This window comes from Sus scrofa, chromosome 16 (genome assembly GCF_054392235.1).
Source record: "Sus scrofa isolate SSC_HxYL_T2T_F1_AM1 chromosome 16, Sscrofa_HxYL_maternal_Yorkshire_Landrace_v2.0, whole genome shotgun sequence".
Taxonomy (NCBI): Eukaryota; Metazoa; Chordata; class Mammalia; order Artiodactyla; family Suidae; genus Sus; species Sus scrofa.
The window spans coordinates 65,764,246-65,792,027 of NC_139398.1; the positions used below are offsets into that span (position 1 = coordinate 65,764,246).

The 27,782-nt window shown below is 51.5% G+C and overlaps 1 protein-coding gene across 3 annotated transcripts in view; it reads right to left on the reverse strand.

Moving 5' to 3' along the window:
- The window catches only part of KCNIP1 (potassium voltage-gated channel interacting protein 1), a 422,695-nt gene that overhangs the window by 383,326 nt on the left and 11,587 nt on the right, over positions 1–27,782 (reverse strand). Inside the window, exon 2 of one of the 3 annotated variants that reach the window (XM_021076586.2) lies at positions 4,489–4,567. The exons of 1 other annotated variant lie outside the window; for it this stretch is intronic. The gene's annotated coding sequence lies outside the window, so the exon portion shown is untranslated. Of the gene's footprint in view, positions 1–4,488; positions 4,568–9,558; positions 9,670–27,782 lie in introns of those variants that run through there. One more of the 3 variants, XM_021076584.2, reaches the window with a different exon arrangement.

The window sequence follows — 27,782 nt, forward strand, 5'->3', positions numbered from 1 at the left end:
GGTTCAAGCTGAAAGCAGTTTGAGGGCGACACCTTTGGCTTTGCTGTGCAACGAAAGAAGTAGCTGTCCACCACGATGACAAATGTCCCATCCCTGAACGCATCATGGAGAGAGAACGGACACATTCGTCCCGGAGGGAATTCCCTCCGTGGCCCTGGTTGTGGGGGTGGGAGGGAGGTGGAGAGTAGGCACAGATTCAGCCCCAGTGCAGCAGCAGACACGGCCTCAACAGTTATTTTAACAGAGAGAATTTCACATAAAGACTTGTTAAGCTGGAGTGAGAGGACTAGAAAGGCAAAAGGGGCCAGCAAGGAATCCTAGAGAAGTGACTGCAGGAAGCAGCTGCCTGGGGGTGCAGAGGGGGGTGACAAGGAAGCGCACCCGGCTCCTCAGGACCTAGAAGCCTGGAGCAGGGACTTCGCGAGGCTGAGACTCAGACCTTTGAGGAGGGGGTCCCGGCTGGCTGATGCTGGTTGATTCTGGAAGCTCAAAAAGGTATCCACCAGGAGTTCCCGTTGTGGCTCAGTGGGTTAAGAACCCAGTGAATATCCATGAGGATTCAGGTTCGATTCCTGGCCCCGCTCAGTGGGTTAAGGATCCGAGGCACTGCTGCAAGCTGTGGCATAGGTCACAGCTGTGGCTTCGATCCCGTGTTGCTGTGGCGGAGGCTGTGGTCTACAATTTAGCTCTGATTCGACCCCTAGAGCCTGGGAACTTCCATGTGCTGTGGGTGTGACCCTAAAAAGACAAAAAAAAAAAAAAAAGGTACACCTCAGAAACTGGAGGCTGCTGTCACGGCTAGGGTAAAGAACTGTGTCGCAGCAGGGACACAGGGAGGAGCAGAAAGCTGCCTGGAAGGGACATGCCCCTCCTGCAGCCGGCAGCCTCCCTCTCCCTAGGGCTGAGCCTGTCTTGGGGCTGCTGGCAAAGCAGAAAAGTGGTTTGTGGAGCCCCAGCCCAGCCTCTCCCAGTAGGGCAGAAAAGCTGGGGGTCAGTAGCTTCATAACCAGCCTGGTCTAGTTGTCTTCTGTGCTAAAATTCCAGAATCCCCTATGTGCCAGCAAATAAGACCAAATCCCTTGCCTTGCAGAAATTGCATTTTCGAGATGCAGTGGGGAGGGGTGCTCCTAAACAAACACATTGGTGAGGTTGAGAATTTCAGAGCATGAAAATACTCTGAAGCAAAGAGCGACCAGTGTGTGTTTTTTCCTACACAGCAGGACTGAGCGCTCTCAGAGCTCCCTGAACAGCTCCTAAGAGTAAGCACTCAGAGGAAAGGGGCGGATTCCACAGGGGTCAGGATCATTATAATCCCGTGACTCGGGACCCTGTGCTGGGTGTTGTATTTGGATGATCTGAGTCTCGTCCCAAACGCATGAGGTTGGCGTGGCAATTTATGAGACCCATTTGACAGATGAGGAAGTGGAGGCTCAGCCCTACTTGGTGAGGTGCCCCAGGGGAGGAAGTCAAATCAATGGGACTGGTGACTGAATTGAGAAAGTCTAGGGGGTGGGAGGGAGCCCAAAGCCACCAGTTGCCCTAGAAGCAGAAACAGGAACATTGCAAAGACGATCAGGTCTGGGAAGGGAAATGGTTACAGATTCCATTTGTCTATGGGAGAAAACATCTAGTGTGTTGATGGAAATGAAAGGGAGGAACTCCGGAGAGAGGGTAGGAGCTAGAATTCTCATAAATAAATGATTTTTGTTGCTGCTTAGGAAGAAAATAAATGTGACATCCCAGCAGGCCCCAAATATTAGCATTTAAAAACAGGCTTACGCAGGTGGGGAAAAAAGGCAATTTCCTTGGCATTAAATCAGAATTTTTCTTCCCCCTCTAAGTCTCAGCAATATCCGTTCTGTTCACGTGTGGTCCTCAGAGAGGGATTCGCCTCGCTCTAGGGGCACGGCGGCGCCAAGTGCTCAGTGGGACTCCGTGTCCTCTCCCCGTTATCATTATGAGAAAATGATGCCTAAGAGCTGATGGAAATGCATCAGCACTGTTGGCTGGAGTTGCTCAGGTTCATCTGTGTTGAGGGCAGGGCGCCTAGAGTTGGGGTCCTGACGCCTTTGCCTTCAACTCAACTGTATGGGCAGGTCCAGCTGTGGGCTGGAGGAACCACAGTTTTGCTACGGAACTGTCGAGAAGGGAAACGTGCAGCTGCGGGGGCTTCTAGGGAAAGAATAGGAAGAGACCGAGGGGGTCCTTGAAGCCTCCCCTTCTCTGTCTGGTGCCCCCAGAGGCTGCCCCATGGCTCCCCATTGATATGAGCTGGCCAATACTGTCCTCCCCTGCCACCTGCTTCTGCCCCGCACACTGTGCTGGGGCCCCGTGCTGCGTCATCATGGAAGAAGAAGAGCCAGCTTAACCTGGGGACCAAAGACTCCAGGTGTGGCCCAGGCTGTCTCAGGCTGACCACAGAGAGCCTTACAAATCGCTCGTACCTCTCCCCACTGCTTCCCCTCTGCACCCCAGAGCCTCTGGAAGCAGGACACAGCTCCACAAAGTGCAGATTTCAGGGCCGGGGTCCCAATTCCTAGATATATAACTATTCTGGATGCTTCTTTTCTCTTACTTTCCCACCAAAATATTCCTGTCCTGTATCTTGGGTCCTCAGGGCCCTGCTCTTTGCAAACAGCCCAGAAGACTTTCCCCATATTCTTTTTTTTTTTTTTTTTTTTTTTTAGGGCTATACCCATGGCATATGGAAGTTCCCAGGCTAGGTGTTGAATCAGAGTTACAGCCGCCAGCCTACACCACAGCCCCAGCAACGCAAGATCTGAGCTGCGCCTGCGACCTACACCACAGCTCACGGCACTGCTGGATCCTTAACCCACTGAGCGAGGCCAGGGATCGAACCCGCATCCTCATGGATACTAGTTGGGTTCTTAACCCACTGAGCCACAATGGGAACTCCTCCCTATATATATATTTTTTTCTTCCTTTTCAGCCACACCCACAGCATAAGGAAGTTCCCAGGCCAGGGACCGAATCTGAGCTGTAGCTGCGGCAGCGCCGGATCCTTAACCGGCTACACCAGGTCATCCTCAGCATTCCTTGGCTTGTGGACACATCCCGCTCCACTCTGCCCGGATCCTCACGTGGACCTTTTCCTGTGTCTGTGTCTCTGTTCTCTCGTCTTACAAGGACGATGGTCATTGGACTACTGTCTCAATCCAGTGTGACCTCAGCTAAATTTAACTAATTACATCTGCAAAGACTCCATTTCCAAAAAAGGTCACGGTCGGAGGTTCTTGGTGGACATCAATTTTGAGAGGACACTATTCAAGTGTCCCCTCTTTTCACGCCACCACCAGCTCCATCCAAGCTGTCACCCCTTCTTGTTGATGCTGCTTCCCCAGGATCTCTCCAGTTGGCCCATTTCTCACCGTGGATCTGCTCTGCCACTTACATTCCATCAGCGATTTCCCCTCACCTTCAAAGTCACACCCAGGCTGCCTGGCAGGGCTTTCGAGACCCTTGGTGATCCCACCACTGTTTGTCTCTCCGAGCGCATCTCTCGTGGGATACACAATTGCATTGATTCACATACACACGCGGACTCCTCTGTGTCTATTTGTTTAATGACAGCCCCTGTCCCTGCATGTAAGCTGCCCCGAGAACAGAGAGCCCATCTCTTTGGTCCATTTTTCTACCCTGGCCTGGCACCCACAGAGCAGTGAATGGACTCCATACGCCCCCTCAGATCCCTGCCAAGTGCTGGGCGCAGAGAGCTTGCTGAGAACTGGGATGATGAGACCGAAGGACTCTGACCCTGGAGTGATGCTGAGAGGCGGAGGAAGGTTGCCAAGGGAGCTGAGCCGCCTGACCAACCAGGACACAGGGAAAGGGGGCAGCGATATTCCTCAGCCCCCCTCCCCGCCCCATCCCCCACTGCAATAACCCTCACCCTGAGCCCTGGCCAGAGGGACCACAGCCCTGGGGCCCATGGAGATACTTCCCAGGTGCCTGAGAGGTCGGTGTGCGGAGCAGGGGCTGCTCTGTCACCCCTAGGCCACAGTCGTGACTTTCTCCTGCCCCGAACCCTCCTGCAGGGTTAAGGTCCGGGCGGCCTCTCCCTGGCTCACTCCCTTCCCGTCTCCCTGGCCCCTTGGCTGGTCCTCACACAGGCCGAGCGTGTTTCGCACTCAGAGCCTTGGCACTGCTCTTCCCCGGCCTAGAAGATTATCCTCACACAAGCTCACTCGTAGCTTCTTCAGAGTTTTGCTCAAATGTCACCTCTGCAGAGAGGTCCCCCCAACAACAGCATCAGGAAAGCGCCCCTTCCACCAGTGATTCCCTTACCTACCAGGCATATCTGTATCTTCCTTCAGAGCACTTGCCGCCTGGCACCCCCCGTCTGTGTTACACACGTGTCCGCCTGATGTCTGCTCCCCCTACTCTGCAAGCTCCCAGACAGCGGGGCCAGGTCTCATTTCCTGGGCTCCCATCCCCAGCGCCAAGGGCAGCCCTAGAAAAAATGCCTACCTCCCCGCTGTGCTTCATGGGGACAGCTCTCCTCCTTGCGTTGTTCCTCCAGCCACCAAGCGAATTCACCAGAACCTGCCTGAAGGGTGAGTCTGGTCAGGATCTTGCCTAGTTTAGAGCAACATGGATACGCTGGGATTTTGGAGCCCATGAGACTTGAACTCAAGCTGCCACTGGAACCACACAAAGGCCAGTTATTCCAATGCTTGAAGCTTCTGTTTCCTTCTTTTTAAAATGGGGGTGAGATCTCTCAGCTGTCAGAATCAAGGGCAATATTCAATAGCCAGGATGACCTATGGTCCCAGTTCCCCAGGACTGAGGGGTTTCCAGGAACATAGCTACTTGCAGGGCTAAAATCACACCAGTCCTGGGTCACTCAGTGGAGCCCCTGCCTCTCCCACAATGATGGTAATGAACCTGCAGAGCCTGCGTCTGTAACCCAAATCCTACATTGCTTTCAGATTTTGGGTCACTTGCATTTTATATTTCACTACATACATTACAGCCAGTGACCCAAATCCTCTGTGGCACCCAGTCGGGGTGTCGGGAATAGTAAAGAGGTCATTAGGGTGGCCAGTCCCTTTGCATCTGCAGTTGCTTCCCTGTCCCCATCCCAGCCACATTCCTGGCCCTCCAGGTCCCATCAGGGAGAACAGCAGGGTTGACCCTGACATTCACAGCCAGGCCGGGCTGACTGGTCCCCTCTACCTTTAAGGCCACCTGCCAAGAAAGTGGGGAGTATGGTCACATGACCAAGGACAAATCACAGGCAGCCTGGGGTCTGAGTCAGAACGATCCTTCTAGAAATCCATCTAGAGAGAGTGATGGAGGGAACTTGGAGAGGAGGCATTTACCGGTCAAAGAAGAGTCCCTTTAAATATTTATTCATGTATTAGTAATGACATCAGTGCTCCGTGGGGCCGGCAGAGTCCTGGGCGGCTAATGGGCAGGCGGGACACAGCGGGGCGTTGCCACCGGTGGGGCGTGGGCTGGGGCCGTTTCCCATACTCGGGGGTAGTGCTCACTGCAGATCCGAGAAAACTGCCCTTGTCTCTGTGCCCAGCACCTCAGATGGTGAAACCAGCTCAACTCTTAGAGGAATTCAAGTTCAGTGCCAAGCTGGCATGTTCCCGGAAGGGCAGGAGGCAATGGCATGCCAGGGAGTGTGTGGACGCTTTTTTGGTGGTTTGTGTTTTTTCCTCCATCTAGCCTTTCTAGGGACACTCTCACCTTTTTAAGACCCACCCCCTGCTCACCCCATCCCCCACCCATCCCCGGGGTCCACTGCACAACACCATCCACTGTTTTTTTTTTTTTTTTTAGAGCTGCACCTTTAGCATATGGTTCTCAGGCCAGGGGTCCAATTGGAGCTGTAGCTGCCGGCCTATGCCACAGTCACAGCAACGCCGGATCCGAGCCACACCTGCAACCTACACCACAGCTCACAGCAACTCGGGATCCTTAACCCACTGAGCGAGGCCAGGGATCAAACCCGCGCCCTCATGAATACTAGTTGGATTGGTTTCTGCTGCACCACGATGGGAACCCCAACAATACCTTTCACTTTTGCATCACGCGCACACTCCAGTGAGCAAAGGAGAGGCAGATGGACTTCGTCCCTTGTCTAAGCCTTGTTTCCTTGTCTGCGAAATGGTTGTAAAAGAGCTTTCAGTTTGGTATATCCACATGAGGGGTAAATAAAATCATACCTATGGGGAGTTCCTGTCATGGTTCAGGGGTAACACACCCGACTAGTACCTATGAGGCCTCAGGTTCGATCCACGGCCTCACTCAGTGGGTTAAGGATCTGGCGTTGCCGTGAACTGTGGTGTAGGTCACAGATGTGGCTGGGATCCCACGTTGCTTTGGCTGTGGTACAGACCGGCAGCTGTAGCTCTGATTGGACCCCTAGCCTGGGAACTTCCATATCCCGCGGGTGTGGCCCTAAAAAGACAAAACAACACCACCACCACCAAATCATACCTGGGAAGTTCATTTCTTTCTTTCTTTCTTTCTTTCTTTTTTTTTTTTTTTTTTTTTTTTTTTGTATGATGCACCCGAGGCATAGGGAAGTCAGCTGGCTAGGGTCGAATCAAAGCTGCAGTTGCTCGACTGCACCACAGCCACAGGATCTGAGCCACATCTGCAACCTACACCACAACTCAGGGCAGCATCAGATCCTTAACCCATTAACTGAGGCCACGGATCGAACCCATATCCTCATGGATACTAGCTGGGTTCTTAACCTGCTGAGCCACAGTGGGGACTCTGAAGCTCATGTCTTTATTGAGAATTGGTACAAGTGCCCCCCTGGTTAAGAGGCACGGGGGGCCATGTGATGGTTAAAAGCCCAGTTTCTACACCTCTGAGCTGTGTGACTGCAGACAAAGTTTCCCCATTCCTCCCTTGTGAAAGGAGGCTATGCCCCGCCATCAAATGATCGCTGCGCTCAGTAAAGAACGTGTGTAAGGACCCAGCTCATAATGGCAGCTCTCGTTATTCGCATTTGCTTCGTTGTTATTGATGGATGTGGACCAATATACAGATGAGGCACCTGAGACCCACGGCCGCCCCTGCAGGGTGTGTGTTCTGATCCGACATGGAACTGTCGGAGTTTGGAATTACCACGCATCTTGCCTCCCTTCCCACCAGCTCCACTCACATCTCTTGTCTCTGAGTCTGGCCAAGAGTCTGAGAGCCAGGTGTCCTTGGGCTTCAGAAGCTCCAGAGCAGGAGGACAAAGGAGCAGACACAAGAAGTCTGGTGGTGTTTCCAGGACTCCTTTGCTTCTGCGGCTTCAGCTTAGATTGGAAAGGGTATGAGTCCAGCCCCCGACATGGCAGGGAGCTGCGTCAGAGCAGGACCAACCTTTATTAAGGCTCTGCCATGCTCGAGTCTGATGCCCCGCCTTGAGGAGCTAAGAGTCGTCAAAAATAACTACAGGGCAGAACAATGCCCAGCGTGGAGCCCCTCCCTGTGGCGCCCACATGGCCCCTGCAGCAGCGTCCTGCCAGCCCTGGTTCTTTCCTATCTGTTACCCACATGCCTGGGGAGGCCAGAAGTCAACAACAGTGCTACGGAAAGAAGGAAGTTCTTATCCCATCAGCTGACACCTGAGTCCCTCTCAGGGAAGGGCTGGGACCTTGAAGAGAGATCAAACCTCTCTGTTGTAGGAATCTGGGATGGCAGAGAGCTGAAAAGAGCTTAGGAACGAGGAGACGCAGGCTGGCCTCTGGGTATCAGGACTAGCCAAGGGATGTCTAAATTTGCCTTTGAGCTGTCCATACGGCCGTGAGGTAAACTCCCTCTGTCTCCCCAAGCTTCCCATGAAGTTGGCTACACACAAGAACTTGTTAGACTTTTTTTCTTTTTTGAAGTGAAAATTAGGAGAAGGGATTGAGTCACATTTCAGATGGATTTGATATGGAATAGGACGGGGGGCACCTCTGAAAACAAGCAGGTCCCTAAGCTGGCTGAACACAGTGTTGGCAGGTGCTCTGAGGTCCAGGTGCCTGGAAATACCCCCCCCCACACACACACACACATCTACATAACAGCAGAGAGACTGACAGCAGAGGGGGCCCACTATGTAATGGTGGTGGCAGGGGGACATCCAGGAAAAGCCACTGGAGTCTTAAAGGACAGGGCATCTCAGCTGATTTCCTGGTTTCAAGCATAACAGGAATACTAATATCAGTTTGTGCATTATACTTTCCAAAGTGCTTTCCCATATTTGTCCCTCTTGACCTCAGCATTTTGTTTCAGTTTTCAGACAAGGAGACTGCAGCCCTGAGAGGTCAGGAGACTCATTCAAAGCGGCACTGCCCAGGGTCTGCATCCCGCTGCTGTTGGGCCCTCTGCTGACTCAGCACTGCCCAGGCATCTGGTTGCAAGAGTTTGCTCATCATTAGGATGTTAAGTGACTCCAAAAATACTATGGGGTGACTTCCTGGAGGCAGAGCTGAGCTTCCATGTAGGGCTCAGGACCCATCTCCGCCTGGACTTATCCCCAACCCCACCCCCAGCTGCTGGGGAGCAGGAGGGTGAAGGTAAGGGACCAAGGGCAAGCTCAACCCAACAGGCCCAAGAGAGGAAGCGCTGCTTGTTTGGTGCAGCAAAGAGGATGGTAAGGAAGCTTCAGGGGGTTACATGGGGCCAGAACCCAGGGATCTGTGCATGTACAGCTGGGGGAAGTTCAGGGTCAAGGGCAAGGACCTCGGAAGAGTCTGCACGCCAGGCGGCTCTGCCAAGCAGTTGCAGCTGTCCCTGGCAGCCACAGGAGGGGCCGTTTTTGACCAGGACTCACTCAACCCCATCATCTTGATGGGGAGAAAGTCCTGCAGAAGCTGCTCTGTGCCCAGCATGCAGGTGCCCTGCTTTCTCACTAGAGGGAGCCCAAGTTCTCACTCGCCACTTGCGTCCCACCCGACCAGGGGTGACCTCCCTTCTGTGTCAGAGAAGATGCAGGTCAGGGGGCCAGGGGAGGAGCAGCTCTCTCTCCTAGTGATGGGGAGACCTCAAGGGACTTTGGAACACGATTTCAGGAATCCCGGGCAGCAGTGGAGAGATTTCACGGTGACATGAGTGCTGATTCTACTCACAGTTCGTGAGACCGTACAACCTCCACCCTGAACCTGGTATTCTGTATTCTGTATTCTGCCCTCAACCTGCTCCCCCAACCCAGGATGAGAACTCTTCTGGGCAAATCCTACCAAGTCCAGACTCCCAGTACCTAGACACAGGGACAGAAGATGGGAGTGGCTGGGCTGCGCGCATGACAAGAAGACAGTCCCAGGGGCGGTCAGACCTGTGGGCTCTGGAGTCAGGCGAATTTTGCTTCCAAATCCTCCTCCAAATAGCTGTGATTGCCAAGGAACCAGGAACCTTGTCTATCTTGCACACCACAAAACCCCCAATGCCTAGAATAGAGCCTGGCTCACACAGAGCAGTCAATATTTTATGAATAAACCAGTGGCTGCAACCTCACGGCTTCTTTAACCTTGCACCAGTTACTTCATCTCTTGGAGTCTCCGCTCCCTCCTCTGCAAAATGGGCCAGACATCTGCTTACCAGGTGGCGAGGATTAAATGACGACATGCAGCTACTGCGCTCAGCACGGCGCTTAGTGTATACGAGCAGCTAATTCGCAGTTCGTCTTTGCGGGGCACTTGGTGACGTACCGTGCGTGAGCGGGCATGTGCGTCCGTGTCCACACGTTTGCGCGTGCGTCTCCGGGGATGTGCGTTCGTGCGTGTGCATACGTCATCTCCAGGACCCGCCCGGGGGGTTAGTTCTATCACTATCTCCCTCTTTCAACTGAGAAAGTTGCGGCAACACATCCAAAGCTTTTAAGCCCAGACATTTACAGCTTTGTTCTTAGGCTCCAACGTTGCTCAAGAGGCCTCTTGATCTGATACTCTGTGGTTTGGGTCACTTTGTGCAGAGGACAAGGCGAGTCTTCTGCCATCCTTTTCTGCATCTGACACTCACTCCCAAAGCTGGTGACCACAGGCACCCAAGAGGTGATGAGCTGAGTTGCCCAGGTGTCCGGACATAGGGGCCAGCCTTGCATCACACTGCTGTGTGGAAACAGGATGGGCTCAAGGCGTTTACAGCCCACCCCAGGGGCTCTCAGCCTGTAGCATCTGTGAGCCGCTCCCATGCCACTGGCTAAATTCGGATGGTAGTGCTCACCCCCAGCCCCGGATGGCGAGTCTGTAAGTCTGGAGGGGGGACTTTGGGGCCTGGATCTTTGACAAGCTCCCTGGTAATTCTATGTAAATGTTCTACTTTTGGAAATTTGGAAATTAAAAAAAAAGATCTATCAAATAGGTATGTGCCGTAGAGTTATCTGTTAACCAGGAAGGAATAGGAGAGCAGACTCAATTTTGGCTTTTCAAGAAAAAGGGGCATGTGAGAGAGATGTCATTCTAAGGCTAAGTCCCCACCCACAACCAGCTCCCTCCCCCAAGCACCAGCCCCCTGGCCTCCCTCCCCCAGAGGAAGCTGAGTGGGCTCCCAGGCAGCCCTGCCAACAGGGCAGAGAACTTGAAGCCCAGAGAAAGGGAAGGAGTAGGGAATGAGAGCTCCTCCCTGTGTCTCGGCTGCTCCACCTCCCTTCGCTTCCACTGGAAACAAGAAAATTGCCAAGTAATTGCTCTTTGACAACCCCTGCTGGTCTCGCCTTTCTTTCTTGCTGAGATTATAATTAGAGAATCAGTAAATTTAAATAGAAAATCCATGAGCAGCACAGAGCCTTCACCTTTCAAACGCTGTTTCGTGTACCCTGTGAGTGGCACTTGCACCCTGTGCAGGCAGCGCTGGCAGGGCGAGGCCAGAGTCAGGTGGGGACAGGAAGCTGGGCGCAGAGCCCCCGCAAAGGTGCAGGAGCAGCAGCAGCAGCGTGGGTGGTAGGTGAGCACTTGCTGTGCCCCAGAGGCTGGGCTGTGTGTTTTCTAAGCCTGGTCTTATTACATCCACTCTTGGTAATGGCACCTGTCTTATTCCCATTTTACAGATGAGGAAACTAAGGCTCAGAGAGACAGTGACTTGCTCAAGGTCACACAGCTAGGATGGGACAAGACCGGAATTGAAGCCCCACATGTGTGCACTCTCAGCCTCTGTGTTTTATCCTGAAGTGTGACTGCTTTCCACTGGGCTGGGGGCCTAAAGACCAGATCCAGGTGAGTTCCTGTTTGTGTGGTCCTTCCTCTTCCCGTACCAAAGTCTGATGCAGCCCCAGCCCGGCCTGGGCCTGTCACCTCTCTTGTGACCCCAGGGTCCATGGGTCCAAACAGGGCTGGAAGAGAGGAAGAGAACTCTGTGTGTCCTGGGAGCTTGGCTTCTTGCTGCACTGAGAACAGCGCTCCCTACCCTGGTCCCTGAAATGGCCTGTCTGGGCCCAAGGACCCGTGACACCACCTCCATGTCTGTCTTCGTGATGAGGAATCAGAGGCCTCAGAGAAAGAAAAATGACTTTTCCCAGGATGCCTGTGCCAGCTACTGACCCATGCAATCAGGACTGGGTGCTTTCTGATGCCATCCCAGAGCAGGGATGGGCTCGTCCAGACAGAAAGCCAAATCATAGGTGGGTGGGGAGGGAAAGGAAGCTTGTTTCTTGGTTGCCAGTGATGTGTTGGCTGCTAAAGGGAAGGGCTCAGGGGCCACATCTTAGCAGCTTTGTCTTTCTCAGCCATATGTAAAAAGTGAGAATGTCTGGAGTTCCCTTGTGGGTTAAGAACCGGGCGTTGTCCCTGTGGCAACACGAGTGGCTGCTGTGGGGTGTGGGTTTGATCCCTGGCTCAGGAACTTCCGCATGCCACAGACCCAGCCAAAAATAAGAGTGAGGCTGTTTGTGGTCCTTCGCTCATGCGTTCAGTGCGTGCCAGTTACAAGAAGAAACCATCACTTGTTTCCTTGTCGAATAATGTACTAATATGATTCATAATATTATAACAGCACTGTGGGGTAGGAATACTTCGACTTTCCAGATGAGAGAACCAAGGCTCACAGAGGTTAGGGAACGGGGCTCAGCCACGGAGCTGGTCAGTGGCAGATCCTGGGTTCCAGCTGGGGGTTGCATGGTCCAGGGCTTGCTTCTGTGTCTAACACTTCAGCTCCAGCTGGCAGGGTGGCGTCAGGAGGACAGGGATATTGAGCAGATAGGGGACATGAGGCACTCCACACAGGTCAGCCTTTGACCTGGGCCTCCAGGGTGAGTGAGTTTCGGTGCCCGGACTACCATAGTTTTCAACCACAGAAAAATCCAGAAGGTATAAGTTGCCCTGTAGGCCAGGGGCAAGGGCTCTGGGACCTTGCTGCTTAGCTGGTCCTAGTTCTTATGGAACTTTCCCAGATCACTAGTCACTTGCTGTGGGGGTGCTTTCCTTAGTAGTAGAGAAGGACAAATTCCTCTTAAATAACTTTTCCTTCTTTTCAAATCTTATTTGTGACTTTTAAAAATATTCAAGAACTGGCACACTTTTTTTTTTTTTCTTTTTTGGCTGCACCCAGGGCATATGGAAGTTCCTGGGGCCAGGGATGGAGTCCGAGGCTCAGCTGCGGCAATGCCAGATCCTTAACCCACTGCACCACAGCGGGAACTCCAAGAATTGTCACACTGTTTCTTTCTCTTGACCCTTTTGAGTTTTGGTCTTTTCCCTCTCTCATCTCTGTCTCTCTGGCTGTCTCGGTGTCGTGCTTCTGTCTCTCTCTCTTGGCTTGAGAACACTGAGTACGTGGATCCTGACATCGGGGGAAACGTAGCCCTCCTGCTGTCCCACACCGCCTTCCCCAAGCCCCTCTACTCAGGGCTCAGTGGCCACCTGGGCCCAGCGCCAGCTGAGCACAGTGGCGAGGGCATCATTTTAAGGATTGCTGTCATTTTCCCCAGCCTCAGAAACTCTTAGCTAAGCCTCCCACCTCACGTTCCTAAATGTAAATAAACACATGCCCAGCTGGGAAAAGCAAGATCGTACACTGGCTGTGTTTCTGCAGAGCAGTGCTTCTTAACCCACTGTTCAGCTTCCTGCCTGGAGTGGGCAGAGAGGAGAGAAGAGAGAGGACCAGGAGAGTGGGAGGAAAAAGAGAACAAGCAGAAGGCAGGGGAGAACGAGAGAAGGGGGACCGAGGGGGAGGAGAGGCTGAGGGAAGCCCCCACGAGAGCCACTCCCACCTCTTTGATACCCCAGGTAGAGTAATGAGGTTTCCCATTTTGCTGACAAATAAACTGAGGCTGCGGGAAACTCAATGTCAGTACTAGGAGAGGGCAGAATGTCCTCCACAGTTAACAACGGTGCGGCAAGGGCAGGGAGACAGGGAGTTTCTGAGCTCCCTAAACCCCAGGAACTATAAACCACATTCTGCATCATCTCTCTTCCTGCTGGCAGAACAGAACTGGCCTCCGAGTCCAAACCCGCTGTTCTGCTGATCTAGCTTTGTGCGGCAGATGCATTTGGGGCTTCTGCCGTTTCCCTGAGAAACAGTGTATTTCCTGGGGAGTGAATGCCATCATTGACTCTTGTCCTTTTCAGTGTTGGGGTCCACCCCACGAGGAACACCTGGACCCCACTTTGCTCAAGAGGAAAGATCATGCAGTGATGTCATAACCTTAGCGGGAAACAGTCGCCACATAGGATCTAAGCAGGGGCCAAGGGTGTCGATGAAGCATTCTGGAGAAGCCACACGGGTTTTTTTCCCCAGCCTCACCATATAAGGGACAGAGGCGAGCCCAGCCTTTCCGCCTCTGAGCACATGCCTGTGCGTCTCCTGGCACCACTCACAGCACCGGTGATGCTCGAAGCAGCAGCATCAAGATCTTCGCAACATCAGGCCGGCCAAGGGCTCAGAGGCGAATCTGGCTTTCAGCCTTTCTGCCACCATTTGCTAGGGCCCATCTCCTCTGGCTGTGGACCGGGAGGTGGGGAGGGGACAAGGGAGCAAGGTGGCTCTGCCCTCTGCCAGGGTAAGCACACGAAAACTGCACTTAATCCAGGGGCCCAGGAGCTCATTCAGTTTCATTTCTTGAGTTTCAGGTTATCTGAGTGGAAACCCTCCTTAGCTCCTTGCCTTGGGAGTGGAGGGATCTTTCTGAGACAGCACAGCCTTGGCACTGAACTTGGAAAAGTCAGTGGTCAGGACTCTGAACTCAGAATGACCCGACGGGTACCCATGCCAGAACCCACGCAGTAAAACCTTTTCTTTTCTCATAAGCCCTTGCTTAGATTGTGTTTGTCATGTTCTCCTTCCCCCGAAAAGTCAGACGTGGGCGTTTACCTCCTCTGGGTTCAGTGAAGTGTCTTCTGTTTACTGAATGACTGTCTGAATATCTCTTCTTCCTGTGGTTTGGGCTGGGCAGTGCCGTTTTGCGTTGATGGACTGACACCCGCCCACTTGCCCACACTGGGCATCTGTGGCTGACCGAAGCCCTCTAAGCCCTGAGACAGGCACTGGGCCCTGAGGGATGTTGGGCAGGCCCCTCTGGTCACCAGATGGTCCACGGCAGCCTTCATATGACCTGGGAGGAAAGGGCAGCAGGCAGGGCTGGGCCCCCAGGACAGTGCTTGCAGTCAAAGGCCACCAGCTTTGCTGGGCTTGTCTCTCTCCTCTCTGCCCCTTTCAAGGATGGTAGGCAGCCTCCAGGTGGCTCCCAGGGACCAGGCAGCATCATTTCCACCTGAGAAAGGCAAGGAAACCAGATGCCTGATCTGAGTCTTCCCGAAGACTCCTCTTCCCCATCCCCAAGGAGCCATGGGGGCAACTCTCATGGGTCTGGGGAGGGTCTAGTCCCAGCAGGGCCCGACCTCTCCTGGCACCATGATGTTTCATGGGGAGACCACTCCTCCATCTCTTTGCTCAGTCTGAGCTGATCTGAGCACAAGGAGAGCATCAGGTGAGCAGCAGATCTGACCACCCTTCCTGATGGACCAACCAAGATGGAAGAAAGGGTTGCAGGAGGATGGCGGTGATGAGAACATGCCCTGAACTTCTTCTTTATTCCCTCCCCAAAGGCAGCAGCGCCTGGAGGAAAGTTTGAAAGTGCCCATAACCAGCTGTGGTGCCAGATATTAAAGAGCACAGTTTCCCTTCTCAGTTTTCCCCTCTGCACATAAGCCCGCGCACACGCGCTCACACACACACACACACTCTCCCCTCTCCATCACTCTGTGACCTTGGGCACACTCCTCTGAGGAACCCACACCATTCATCTCGGCCCTGCTTCCCCAAACTTCCCTCTTCCACCGTCCACACAGCACCACGTGGCACCGAGCCCCGCAGGCATCAGCTCTTGACCAGAAACACAGGCCTTTGCCAGGAACAAGGGCAGCCTTGACCCTCAAGACGGCGGAGCTGTTCCCAAGCCCCAGCGCAGACGTGGGAATTTCCCGCAAGGTCAGGACCATGTCTCCTTCTCAGCAACCCCTCGCGGCCCCCAGGAGTGAGAGGGAGGTCTTATGTCCCCGAAGAAAACGGAATTGCCTGTGACTCATACCCAGCCCTGCTGGTTGAGAAACCTACTTCCTGGGGTTGGGGGGAGGGAAGGTGTGTGTGTGTGTGTGTGTGTGTGTGTGTGTGTGTGTGTGTGTGTGTGTGTGTGTGTGTGTTCCGCTGTTCGCCTCCTGGTAAAACAGGACAACTTGCCGAGCTTTCTTCGGACCAGACCTTTCAGAAAACCAGCTCCCAAGCCATCGAACCCCCTTGCTAGATGATCCCATGTGGCCCAAAGTCTATTTGGACATTGTTTCAAAGGGCGAGACAGAAATAACTAAAGGAGAACAAAAACTAATTCAGTGACAATGACTTACTGCTCTCACGATAATTAGTTAGAAAGCTGAATGATCTGCTCCTGCACCACGTGGGGATGGGGAGGGTACCCTATAGGCCCCACGTTCAAGAAGGCCCTCAGAGGCTGCCCCTGGGCTCCCAGTTCCATCCTCCTTCTCTAAGCCTTGGGGAGAGCCACGGTGCCTCCTGCAGGCTCTGCCACTTGTTTTGAGTTGTGGCTCTGCCCCCCGGTGGGACGATCCAGATTGCCATGCTGGATCTTGAAGGAAAGAGAAGTGAAGCGATTTCAGTTTCTGTTTTTTGTTTTTTTTTGGTTTTTTTTTCTTTTGCTGTTGTGGCAAAAGGGAAATATCAACTTGGATATAAACAAAATGGGGAACTGAGACTCATCACATGATTTTTGCCGTTTTCTCACTTTGGTAGCACAGGCGCAAAGAACAAAGGTGCCTTCTAATAGCATCATTTAACTTTTAGGCAGTGACATCACTGTTTGTTTAAAGAAACAGCAAGTAATGTTGAAACCTGTTATCTTACCAACCTATCTTATCTACTCTTTCCCTCCAAACCAATGACATGGTACTTGTGTCTGAAAGTCATGTGAGAAATCGAGGCGGAGTGGTGAAGAGGCTTGTCCAAGGTCATTCACGTAGAGATATGTGTGCTTGAGAAAGGATCCCAAATCTGCTCCGTTGCCAAAGTGTGTTTTCCCGATTCTCGAACTGTCTGGCTCTCCTCTCTGACCATCCTCTATGTCCTCACTCTTCACCCAGGAGCTCTGAGTATTGCAAGGGAACCAGCCCTGGACCAGGAGGTGAGGGCTAGCCTTGGGCTATTTTTAGGCAGGGCTGCTCACTGTCCTTCTGCCTGGATTTGGAGATGGGACCTGGGACCAAGGCGGTCATCAGCTTGTCCAATGCAACGTGCCCGGAGCTCAGGACAAAGGCTGTCTTACATGACACCATCCAGGTGGTTAGAAGCGGGACCAGGTAAATGCGGCACTGAGGGCTCGATACAGAGACACGCCACAAACTCAGCTTGAAACGATGCACAGGCATCGTGTTTATGTATTCAGTCGTGCCTTCACCTACTCAGCAGTTCCTCATGCCTCTCACTCACTTCCGGTGACATTGCGACTCCTTTGGAAGGCCTGCAAGACGCTGCATGATCTTGTCCCTAAAAATCTTTCCAACCCCACCTCCTTCCCCCTGCCTCCCTGCTTATGTGACTCCTTCTACACTTTGCTGTTCCTCAAACACACAAAGCTTGTTCACATCAGGACTTCTGCTCCTCTTTCTTACCATTTGGGTTTCACACAAGTGCCACCTTCTTGTAAGGTGACTTGACCGATCCCTCTAAAGTAGCACCCTTGGTGATATCACTTCCGGTTGATTTACTTTATAGTACTTCTCACTCACCGCTCTTGCTTATTTGTTTCTTCCATCTGGCTGTTCCTGAGTTATATCCTTTTATAATAAGCCGATGATCTAGTAGCTAAAATGTTTCTGTGAGCCACTCTAAAATTAACAGAACCCAAGGAGGAGGTGGTTGAAACCTCTGATCCAGAGCCGGCCAGTTAGAAGCACAGATGACAACCTGGACTTGAGACTGGCCTCTGAAGTTGGCGGGTGGGGGTGGGCAGTCTTGTGAGACTGAGCCCTTAACCTAAGAGAGCTGATGCTACCTTCAGAATGTGAGTTTTAGGACACCCTGATGGTGCCCTGAGCATTGCTTGGTGGTGTGGGAAAAATCCCTCCCCCCACCCCCCCAATACACACATGTCAGAATTGAGTCTAGAATCCTTTCAGAAGTGAGTCTAGAATCCTTACCACTCAAGAATTGCTCATCAAAAAGTCACAAAAGGAGAGCACAGTGAGAAGTGAGAAGTAACCCTGGCAAGGTCGACCAGAGTTGGGAAATGCAAGGCTAAGGAATTTAGACCTGAGCCAGAGGACGGTGGGGGGAGGGGGTGCCGTGGAAGCGTTGATGAGCGTTGTGTTTCTGCTCGTCACCCTGCTGCTGCACAGGAAGTGTGTTGGAAAGAGTCCAGGCTGAAGCTTCAAGACCCTGAATCTGATTTTGTAGTCCACGATTTTCTTCTGCTTTTCTTTTCCTTAATGAGCTCCTCCCTCCCCAGTTTCAGAGGAGCCTCCTCTGAAAACACAAGGGGAAGAGTCTGGGGGGAAAAGAATGAGATGCGTTCGCGGGCGTGTTGTGCTTGAGGCATGTGAAGAAACTCTGAGTGGAGATGGTCTGCCAGGAAAGAAGTAGTGTGGTGGTCACAGCACGGGTCCGAGTTCGAATCCGGGCTTCAGGTTGTGTGAACTCAGGGCAAGTTGTTTGGTCTCTCTGTGCTTAGGAGCATGGGATAATCCTCAGGATACCCACCTCCCGGGGTTGTTGTAAAGGTCAGATGAGATGTCTGGAAAGTGCTTAAGCAGTGCCCAGCGTGTCATAGTCCTGCACACAAGTTACACATCAGTCCTCTGAACTGTGTGGGGAACTGTAGATCTGGGTGTCACCAGAGTGATGGAGGCCTTGAGAGGAGTTGGATCCTGCAGGAAGAATGTGTTAAGGCATGATAAGAAGGTCAAGGACAGAGCTCTGATAAGTATCAGGGTGACCAGAGAAAGAGGAACCAACCAGAGAGGTTGGCAAGGATCAGCCAAAGAGATTGGGGAAGGAAGGTGAGTCCTGAAGGCCAGGGGAGGGGAGCAGGCACTGGGACCCAGGGAGGGTCACCTGCTGCTGACGGTCCAGGCTGCTGGCGTGGGTGTCGGGAAGCCACCAGTGAGCTCGGCAGAGCTGGGCACTGGGGATGAATCTGTGGGCACTCGGCAGGTGTAGACTGCCTCCCCCGAGAATCCTGGCTATGAAAAAAAGAGGAGGATAGAGGCAGAGGAAGAAGAACTTTGGGGGGTTGGTTTGTCTTGCGTTTGGAAGACTCGGTTCATTGTTTAAAGATGAAAAGTCCTGGGCTGGGTGGCTGTGAAGAGTTGGTAGAGAAGATATGGAGAGTTGGGAAAGCAATACAGTAATGCATAGAAAACACAGCCATCCTGGAAGAATGAGGAAGGGGAGGATGGAGGGCAGAAGGAGGGGTGACCCCTCAATACCTCTCTGTGTCTGGAAGGAAGGGGTGATGGTGTGAAGGCTATAAATAAGTGTGTAGGTAAGAGGACAGGAAGTGGGGGAGGTGTGCCTGGTAGCCTCAGCGTTTGTCTCTGAAGTGGGATACTAGGCCATCTGCGGAAATATGTAAATACATACAGCATCTCTCCAACCGTGGGGCATTTAGGAGAAATTGTGATGAAAAAGCTTAAAATCTCAAGGGGGAATCCAGGGTTGGGGGAACCAGCGTTAAAGGGGAAGTTATTAATATCCGTATAAAAGACTTTACCTCGAGTAATATAAAGCAATGAACACAGCACACCAAGTGAGGATGAGACCTCGGAGGCCATTTGCACATCTTTATTAGTGCTATACGGTTCATTTTCAGGTATGACCCTCTGTTTGCTTGCTGGCTGCTTGAAGCATTTCAGGATCTCCCTACCCTGCAGTTTGAAACAACATGCCCACACGTTACTTTTTTAAATTACGAATAACCTCAAACAGAGTTGAAAGCATTGCACCGTGCACGCCAGTTATTATCCACTACCTCGGTTGTATACTGAAACAAGCTTTATATTTTAGAATCATGTTAGATTTAGAGAAAAATCGTGAAGATGGAGCAGAGGGCCCTTGTACCCAATTTCCTCTGTTTATTAACCCTGTACACTGGTCACAACTAATGAGTTCATACTGATCTATTATTGCAGATTTAGTTTCTGCCTGATGTCCTTTGGCTGTTCCAAGATCCCATTCAAGACACCATATGACATTTTGTTGCCCTGTCTCCTTCGGTTTCTCGTGGCTGCGACAGTTTCTTAGACTTCCCTTGTTTGTGATGATCTTGACAGTTGGAGGGAAGATGGCCAGGTACTTTGTAGAGTGTCCTTCAATTGGGAACTAATGATTTTCTTTCTTTCTTTTTTTTTCTTAAGTGATGATAAACCCCAGAGCACTCCTCACTCTACTTTGACAAATTCATATTTTAGCTTGAGATCTCCTTGTTTTAAGAATTAAACTTAGCTGCAGATCCTTTTGTTTTAAGAATTAAAGCTTTACAAATACGTTGAAGTTCTTCCTACCCTGATCTCATGTCCCTCCCTCCCTTCCTAGAAACAACTGCTTGCCACAGACTGGTAGGCAGCCCCCTCCCATGTTTTTATACACTTTCTACCAATGTAAAAAGAATATATGGTATTGAATATTGTTTGCTTAAGCCCTTTACCTTTAATTTTTCTTGTGATAGAAAACGTAACATTAAATCTACCCTCTCAAAAAAAAATTTTTTTTTTCCTTTTGGGATCAAACCTACGGCACATGGAAGTTCCCAGGCTGGGGGTCAAATCGGAGTTGTAGCTGTCGGCCTACACCACAGCCACAGCAACTCAGGATCCACATCTGCAACCTACACCACAGCCCACAGCAATGCTGGATCCCCAGCCCACCGAGCGAGGCCAGGGATCGAACCTGCATCCCCATAGATCCTTAGTCAGGTTTGTTAACTGCTGAGCCATGAAGGGACCTCCCTCAAAAAAATTTTAAGAGTATGGCAGAGTTAGCTAGACATGCACCTTGCTGTACAGCAGTTCTCTGGAACCTTCTGATCTTGTGTGGCTACAACCCTAGACTTACTGAGCAGAAAGTCCCCACTGCCTTTCCCAGCCGCGGGTAACCACCATCCTACTTTCTGCTTGTACTAAGAAGGATGTGACTCCCTGAGACACCTCACTTCAGTGGAATACTGCAGCATCTGTCCTCTGTGACAGGATTCTTTCACGCAGCCTAATGTCCTCAAGGTTCATCTTTGTTGCAGCAACTGGCAGGATTTGCTTCTTTTTTTTGAGGTGCAGTCATCTGCTCCCCATGTTCACTCTGGTATTACTTCCACTAGCCACGAGGTGGAAACAACCTGAATGCCCATCGTACATGAACAGAAGAAGAAAATGCGGTGCACAGATTCACCTGAACGTTATGTATCCCTTTCTAGTTCAACATATTGTCTTGTTTAATCTGTGTGCATATTGTTATTCCTGTTTTACACCCAATGAGACAAAAGCCCAGTTAGATGAGTGACGGGGGGAGGCCTGCAACTACCTGCTTGGCTTAAACCCTGCCTCCCCTGTGCCTTCCTCCACCTCCACCATCACGCTCCCCCGTGACACACAGAAAGGTTGGTCCTCATCTGCCCCTTTGGTCCTACGCCCACCAGAACCATCGCACCAACACCAGTGAGCCATGAAGGGCGGATTATACACGAAGGTCTCGCTCAGGAGGACAGACGCTGGGTCCTGGTGGACTGCAGGGTGCCGGCTCACAGCACAGCGTCTGGCCCCCGAGAAACGGGTAATAAGAAGTTTTCAGGGCACGTTGGAAGGAAATGGTGAGCACGTGGCAGGTGGCTCGGATCTGAACTTCTCTGACCCCAGGAGGATAGGCTTCGCCGTGCCCTGGGGTTAACACCAGCCAGGACTCTCAATTTTCCAGTTCAAGGGCTTCCCAGACCCTCCCTTTGATTACTCAGAACCCCCCCACCCCCACCCCAGCCCCTGTCATTGCCCATTAGACACTGGATAAGGAATGCCTATCTCTCTCACTAAGGCTTTGTTTTACTGACACTTGGAGATAAAAGAAATGGGTGTCCAATAACAAGTGGCAGCTTCAAGATCATCCATCTCAATGGAAGAAGAGGTACCAAGAAGATGCCTCCCTCAGGCTGACCCACCTAGGACTAGAATCTGGCCTGAGATTCCCTAGTGTCTCAAATTTCAGACCTTCCCATCTCAGCCCCGTGGTTGTGGCCGTCTCTAAGATTACACAGTCACTTCTATGCAATTATTATTTTAATTCAATTTTCTTTTCATGGCCACATCTGCGGCAGGTGGAAGTTCCCAGGCTGGGGGTTGAATCAGAGCTGTAATGCTGGATCGGAGCCACATCTGTGACCTATGCCATAGCTCGTGGCAATGCTGGATCCTTAACCCAATGAGCGAGACCCAGGATGGAACCCACATCCTCATGAAGACTACGTTGAGTCCTTAACCCACTGAGCCACAGTGGGAACTCCTAATTCAATTATTTTTTAACTCCAAAAAATCTTTTTGTCACATGCAGTCATGAATTAGATGAGCTAAATGTATTTTTCCAACTCATAGTAATCTGTGTGGGTGCAGGTGCACAATACCTAGCTTTTTTTTTTTTTTTTTTTTTTTAGTTTTGCTTTTGAGGGCCACACACGTGGCATATAGAGGTTCCCGGGCTAGGGATCCAATCGGAGCTGTAGCTGCCAGCCTACACCACAGCCACAGCCATGGGGGATCCAAGCCACATCCGTGACCTATACCACAGCCCCCGGCAATGCTGGATCCTTAACCCACTGAGAAAGGCCAGGGATCGAACATGCAACCTCATGGATACTAGTCAGATTTGTTTTCTGATGTGTCACAACGGGAACTCCCTAGCATTTCTTAAACACGTGTTTTTATCTGTGTTCTAACTCAAATCGCTGTGTGCCACACCAGTGACACTCTGCACAAAACCAAGCTGCCATTCTGTGCGGACCTGGATTTGGTCACACTGAATGCACAAGCCGGGGATACACTGGTGTGCATGCCTCAGTGAGGAAACTAACCCAGAGAGTCATTCTCTTTTTAGATCCCAAACCTCCAGATCCGGCCTGGCCCAGCCTAGATGGATACTTCTTGATCTGTGAGTTCTCTAGGAGGGGAGCTTTTTGCTTAAGAGCCATAGTCCAGAGCTTAACTTTCTGATCTGTAAACTGGGGACCACAAATCCCTAGAGACCAGACCAAACTCATGATTACAGGCAGCAGAAACTGACCCTACATGAAACGACAAATGGCATGCGCTGAGCAGCTCTGGGGGCTGGAGGTTCGAAGAACTGAAGGGCATGAAAACAGGCTTGGAAAGCAGGCAGCCTCCAAGGGACCTCGCAGGGCTGCAGGACCCACACGGCCAGGCGACCCATTCATAGTGCTCCAGATGTTCCAGATGAACCCAGGCTTCTCTTTGCATCACCAGCTGAAATCTCAAAATCCTGGGACAGTGTCCGATGGGCCGAGTCCATAGAGGAAAGGGAGAGGGAAAATGAACCGCTTTGATTATACCTGTAACACACGATCCTTCCACCAAGACTGCGCTGCGCCGAGGGGCGCATCCCCCAGGGCGCATGGATGGTGCTAATTGGAAGAGGGTGCTGATGCTGGATGGCAGAAAGCGGCGACCGACCTTGACCCTGACCTTTCCAGGGTGTTGAGAATTTGAAGTGATGTGTATCCAGTGCCTGATACCCAGTGAATTAATTCCATGGCCTGAGCAGATAGATGAAAACCTTTAAGGAGAGGGAAGAAGAGGAACTCTAACTTAAAATAAAATGAAATAACAGTTATCTTCCTGGGAGGACTTGAAAGGGCCGCTGCAGAACTGTACTTTAAAAGCTCCCTCTTTTCTAGGCCAAGCACCAATTAGGAACAAAGCCGTGTCTAACACATGGTGTCGAGAGAGCTAGTGCTGCGGCCCGCTGTCACAGGCAGCACGTAAATTGCTAAAGGATGTTTCCATGGAAAGCAGCACACCTGCCAGAATGACCATGTCCTCAGGGAAGGTGGTGGAACCTCAGGCTGTACTGGCCGACCAACCCTGTGAACCAGAAGGCGCCCCTCAGAGCCCCTGAGAGGATGGTCTAAAATGGAAAGAAAACATAAAAGGTCAGAGCAGAAGGTTGAAAACTAAGGGTTAGTCTTGTTTCAAAACCCTAGGCCATGTCCCCTTCTGGGGAGAAATGATGCTTCAGTCAGTGTCTTTTCTGCAAGGAATAAAAATGACATCCTTTTTGCTAGACCTCCCCAAATATCCAGCTTACAGTTAGTTTCTAGCATTTCTTTCTTTTTTTTTTTTTTTTTTTTTTTTTTTTTGTCTTTTTGTCTTTTTGCCATTTTTTGGGCCACTCCCACGGCACATGGAGGTTCCCAGGCTAGAGGTCAAATTGGAGCTGTAGCCGCCGGCCTACGCCACAGCCACAGCAACTCGGATCCAAGCTGTATCTGCGACCTACACCACAGCTCACGGGCAACGCCGGATCCTTAACCCACTGAGCAAGGCCAGGGATTGAATCCACAACCTCGTAGTTCCTAGTCGGATTCGTTAACCACTGAGCCATGGCGGGAACTCCTAGTTTCTAGCATTTCTAAGGGCCGTTTGCAGTCTGGGCTCCAGCTAGCTAGAAGACAGACCCCCACCCCCAACCCCCCACCTCCAGCCCCAGCCAGAGCTCTGAGCCAGAGGGACCCAGGGAGACCTAAGGCTCTGCATTTCCTCCAGGCTCCCCTTCCACGGGGTCTCTGACCTGGTGGCCAAGCCGGAGTTTACTTTCCCTTGCCGTGGGGAAAGCTTGCTACGACAGGTTTTGTGAAAATGGGGCCTGTTAAGCCAAATAAAATGTCAAAGGACATGCTAAGAAACACTGAATTACAAAACACAGGACACAGTAAATATTTAAGGAAAGGAACTCATAGGGGCCTCTCTTCCCACGAGAATGGTTGTTATGCCAGTTGGAAATCATTCTTGGTTTTACAGACCTCTGAAGAGCCTCCACGAGACAAACAAGTTGGGCTCAAACTACAGTGCCTGGTTCTTTATTTGTTTGGCTGAGGCATGTGGAAGTTTCGGGGCCAGGGATCAAACCTGTGCCACGGTTGGGACCTGTGCCGCAGCTGCGGCAACACCGGATGCTTAACCTGCTGCACCACAAGGGAACTTCCTATTGTGCCTGTTTAACACTGGCTCTAGCTACTGTGTGCTGCAGGCTCACTCGGTTCTCTGTGCTGTGGGTTTGCACACCTGTTTATGTGTAATTGCCAAGAAACCCCATCAGGATGTGATATGATTCCATTTCACGGCAGAGAAAACTGAGGTTCAGAAACGTCTTGCCCATGTCAAGGTCAGGATTCAAACCCAAGTCTGTGTGACAACAAACTCCAGTCACTTCTGTGCTGTTTGACGGAACCATCAGGGTATTTTAAATCATTGTTCCAAGGGTGGTACTGATACTGTCACCAGCCATCTCTGGCATAAACTGGATTATCGAGGCTTCTCTGGGACTTTCCCCAGGTGGGTGCTGGAGCCAATTGCATAGCCTGCCATCCACCCTCCCAGTGAATGTGGGTTAAGTGAACACTGAAGGCAGCCTTGGCAGGAGAAAATGTCACAAAATGACAGTACACACCCTTGCGTGCTGCTGGCTGGCGGAAAAATTAAAGCGTTCTTGGCAGAGAGCAGTGGGAGGAGATGCAGTAAAATTACCAAAGTTCCTATCTTTGGCCCAACAAGACTACGTCTAGCAATTTATCCTAGAGACAGAATCATGGAAAAAAGAAGGTTCATTTCTGTTAATAGTGGAATTTGGAACGAACCAAAATACCCAACCATAGGGAGTTATTGAAATAAATTCTTTTTTTTTTTTTTTTTTTTTTTGTCTTTTGAGGGCCATACCTACGGCATAGGGAGGTTCCCAGGCTAGGGGTTGCATCAGAGCTACAGCTGCCAGCCTACACCCCAAGCAGAGTAAAGAGGGATCCAAGCTGCATCTGCAACCTACACCACAGCTCACAGCAACACCAGATCCTTAACCCACTGAGCAAGGTCAGGAATCGAACCCGCATCCTCATAGATACTAGCTGGGTTCATTAACTGCTGAGCCACTACGGGAACTCCTTGAGATAAATTCTAGTACCTGCATTCTATAGGATGGTCTATAGCCATTTAGAAAGCTGATCCAGGACAACATCCAACTCTATGGAAAGCTGTTCACAATATGTTGGATATTTTTAAAAAGCAAAGAGATTATAAAGAATTGTAAGAAGAGTGTGATGCCATTTCGACAGTGCAAAAGATCCTTTTTCAAAAGGAAATAATACATTTTCAGTGTTTAATTTTTATCATTCTTATTTCTTGTTTGTATTTTATTAATGTTTCTCTACTGACTGTTTTACCTTTGTAGGAAGAAAAAAAATCCTAACTTTGTTCCAACAATATAAAATATGAGGGTAGCAGACAACTCAAAGGGATTTGGGTGTTGCCAGTATAAAAAGCCACCGTTTCCACCCCCAGCCCCCTGGCTATCTCCCAGATTTCTGCCTTCTGATCAGCTCAGCACCCTAGACAGTGCCAGGCGTTCACTACATTCTAACCAGGGGAGGCTCAGGGGCTGGTGGAGATGCAATCAGAGGAGGCTCACGACTTCGGTGTTTGTTTCCAACCCACCAATCCTGGCTGAGCCTACGGATCCCTCGGTTGAACCTTTTAGGAGAAACCAAGAGGAAGCTCAAGAGGCACCAGGTCTTGAAGGAGTCCCACATCCTGGACAGTTAGAAACAGAAGCAAAGTGAACACGTGCTCTGGTTTCCCAGGGTCCTGACGGTAGGGCTGCTGCAGCCTCATCCTTGCCCAGCTGGGCCTCCTAAGGCTCATCTGTGTGGGGAACCCTGTCGCTCCTAGAGGTGCGGTGTTGACCTGCCCTCAAGGAGACTCCGTTCTCGGGGGAGAGATGAGTGGTCAGATGGCCTCTCCGGGTTGGTGCTACATGAGGGGTAGGTGCAGCACCCCCTGGAAGCACAGAGGAGGGACCTTAATCCATGACCGGAGGCCCAGGGAGTGTTCCCAAGGAGGCGGTGCGCAGCATTGGTAGGAGAGGGAATTAGGGAGCTGGTCCTTTATGTATTCTCACAGAAGGGACAAGGTAAGGTTCCCAGTCTGCATTCAAGTCATCTGAAGTAATTCTGCAGTCACTTGCTGCGTAAGCGGGTCTGGGAGTTCTGAGTCTAGTCGTGAGGTTCTAGACCCCTTATCAGGTGATGAGACAAGAGCTAAGAAGAGCCAGGAGACGTGATAAGCCCGAGGGTGTGGGGGAGGACAACCAGACTCAAAGCCGGCATCAGGCCTGACCCAGATCTGGATCTGGATCTGAATGGAGCTTGTGTTTGGCTCTGCACAGCGGTGGGGAAGAGGCAGGGAGCCAGCCGCTGAGGGAATGACTAAGACGAGAAGTGCAGCTTGGAGAAAGGCCACCAGGGGGAGCTCGAGGTAACTGTTGCTCCTGCCGCTTTCTCCCTTGCGATTGTGGCTTTAAGGTTCCTCCGCCTTTGGCGCCAGGAGGAGAAAAATCCGACAGGGTACCCTACCAGGCGTAGAGAGAAGAGAGGGGCCAGGAAAGAGAAGAGCTGTTTGACACTGAAATAGCAGGGGAAGAAAACAGCATACACCACTTAATAAACAAGGCTGGAGATGAGGGCCAGTGGTTAATGGGAAAGAGACACATGGCACCCTGTGACTTCCCCCAGGCTTAGCCACGCACCTCCTCACCCTCTGGAGAACCTGCCTCAAGCCCTGGCCCTCTCTAGCTGGGCCCCCCGCTTCCTGGTGAAGAGTTTCCTTCCTGCCGTATTTGGCATCCATCCACATACAAGAACCGTACCCAACTGAGAAGCCCCTATCTACGGTGCCTGCTCTCTCACACGGGCTTGGTTCCATGTACCCATGGCCGTTACCGCTATTGCAAATGACCTCCTTGGTTTTTTGCTTCTCGATCTTTGTTTCCCCCCACTTGGTCTTCCAGGGACCTTGTCTCGTTCATCACCATCACCTAGTGCTTAGAACAGGGCCTGCCACATGGTACGGCTTGATCGAAAAACTGCTGTCGGGGCAGAGAGGTGGGGAAGAAAACAAGCTCCAGAATCAGACACATACAAACCCCTGGACTGAGCCTAACTCCCCCGCCTCCCCAGAGGGACTCGTGGGTAGCCACTGAGTCTTGCTTTGTACAATGGGCTGTATAAGGTTTGTGGAGCTGCCAAGGGCCTGATACAGAATAAGGATTCTGCAAGGTGGCTTTTA